Source organism: Capsicum annuum, unplaced genomic scaffold (genome assembly GCF_002878395.1).
Source record: "Capsicum annuum cultivar UCD-10X-F1 unplaced genomic scaffold, UCD10Xv1.1 ctg20376, whole genome shotgun sequence".
NCBI classification, from domain to species: domain Eukaryota; kingdom Viridiplantae; phylum Streptophyta; class Magnoliopsida; order Solanales; family Solanaceae; genus Capsicum; species Capsicum annuum.
This window is the reverse complement of record NW_025826262.1, coordinates 1-2,248: the sequence shown is the minus strand read 5'-3', so window position 1 is coordinate 2,248 and position 2,248 is coordinate 1. Positions and strand designations below refer to the sequence as shown.

General features: G+C 38.7%; 1 pseudogene; it reads left to right on the top strand.

Annotated features, from left to right (window-relative positions):
* The first annotated feature begins 236 nt into the window (after window positions 1-236).
* On the top strand, window positions 237-1,554 carry LOC124890578 (annotated as a pseudogene).
* Window positions 1,555-2,248: the final 694 nt, after the last annotated feature.

Here is a 2,248-nt window from a genome sequence, read left to right as displayed (position 1 = left end):
CTGAAGGGGATTCCTTTGGAGAAACAATTAGTACTCTGAAGTTTGCACAGAGGGTTTTGAGTGTGGAACTTGGTGCAGCTCATTAAAATAAAGAGATCGTCGAAGTTTTAGAGCTCAAGGTAGAGGTAAAATACATCATTCTATGATATTATATGGTTAAATATTGGTTACAAGACAGAAGTTTGCAGAACGTTGGATAATGATTCATTACATGCTTACTGTTCACATCATTGCAGATCGATACCCTCAAAAAGGTGTTGGCTAACAAGGAAGCACTAACTCCTAAAACTAACAAACCAAAGGAAGCATCAAGGACACCTTTCCAGAAGCCTAAAGCAACAGCTAAGCTTCAGGAAGGATATGATGTCACAAAATTGTATGATCAAGCGAGTAATGATAGTTTCATGAAGACTCCTCCGAGTCCACCTTTTGATTTTAGAAGCTAGGATACTCCTCAAACTATAGCTTCTGGTAGCAAATACCAGCAAGCTCCTCGGAGTCCAACTTCTGGTTTTAAAAGCCAACAGCCTCCTCGGAGTCCAACTTTTAGTTTTAAAATCCAGCAGCCTCCTCGGAGTCCAACTTCTAGTTTTAAAAACCAGCAGCCTCCTCGGAGTCCAACTTTTGGTTTTAAAAGCCAGCAGCCTCTTCAGAGTCCAACTTCTGGTTTCAAAATCCAGCAGCATCCTCAGAGTCCAACTTCTGGTTTCAAAAGCAAGCATGCTCCTTGGAGTCCAACTTTCACCTATAAAAGTCAGCAGTTTCCTCGAAGTCCAACTTTTGGTTTCAAAAGACAGCAGGTACCTCGGAGTCCAACTTCAGCTTTGAAGAGCTGCAATGCACCTAGGAGTCCAACAAGTGCTGCCATCAAAAGCCAGGTTGTGAATACAGCAGATAACAAAATAAGGATTCCTTCTCTTCAACTACCCAAGACACCCAAGCCACTGATAACCTCTATAAGTGAGAACAAGGCGGGAATGCAAAGCAACCGTACCATTTCATCTAATTCTAGAAGCCTTTGACTAGCAGTACTCATGGAAAGGGATCTCAAATACGAATATCACTTCAGACTATTGTGAAACTGATTAATGGTTCTGATAGAAAGTATGTAAGTAATAGCTTTTTGTAAGTTCAACATTGTGATTCTATTGCCTGAGATACTCCTGTTATCTTTCCATCTTTCTCATGGATGTATAATCGTGTTTTATTTGTGAAAATTTACAGGAACCAATAGAAAAGGACTAAAGCAGCAGCCTCATTATCACCTTTTAGTTGCCAAAATAAGGAGAAGTCATCAACGGCATCTAATGTAAGGACACTGAGAAGACAATCCTTAACTGGCATCCCATTACCAACCATGTCGAGAAGATCTTCACTTGGAGGAGGGAGCGTGCCGAATTCTTGTAAGTAAAATGAATTTTAAGTTTCATTTAAAACCCAATACTGATCAAATATAGCATTTACAGAATCGTCGTTCGTTTTACAGGTGCAAATGAAAGTAGAAATTGGAAAACTCCAGGTACGTCAGCTAAGTTAACAAAGAGGTGGCTATGAGGAAACAACACTAAGTAGTTAACACCAAGAAGCTGATACATGAAATAAAGATTGAAATACATAAATAGCTAGAAAGGGAGATTAAAAGAAGTCAGTCCACCTCAGCAACCAGTTCAAGAAAGTAGTTATAACTGCCAATTAGTTAGACAGTTTTTACTGTCACTGTTCATTCTCAAATCAGTTAAAAGTAGTTACAATTGTATTCATAGTGTATTCCATTTTCATATAAATAGGGAATCTGTGCAATAAAGGATCATCAATAACAAATATCAATTTGAGTTCTAAATTTCTCTCTATTCTATTCTATTCTATTCTCCTCTTTCTCCTCTCTTCTTCTCAATTCATCTTGAGCTAAAATCTCAAACTCGATTCTTGAATCAGCCTGCAAATATCGAGTTATCCTCTATAACTCGTACATTTGCGTAACATTGGCATCAAAGCCAATCAAATTCTTAGAAACCAAGACGAAAACAGCAAGATCCATTGATAGTTTTCCAACTAAAATAGGGGAAATAAGGGATATGCTACAGAAATTGACAGCGGATATGGGAACAGATACAAGAATAATGGTTGCCTTAGCTTTTGACGACATCATTCAAAGTCACTATGTGAAGAATCAAGCTTTGGTCGCATGGAGGGCATGGGATCATACTTGGAGGGGACGTTTTGAGCCTACCATTGATCAAACCCAAGT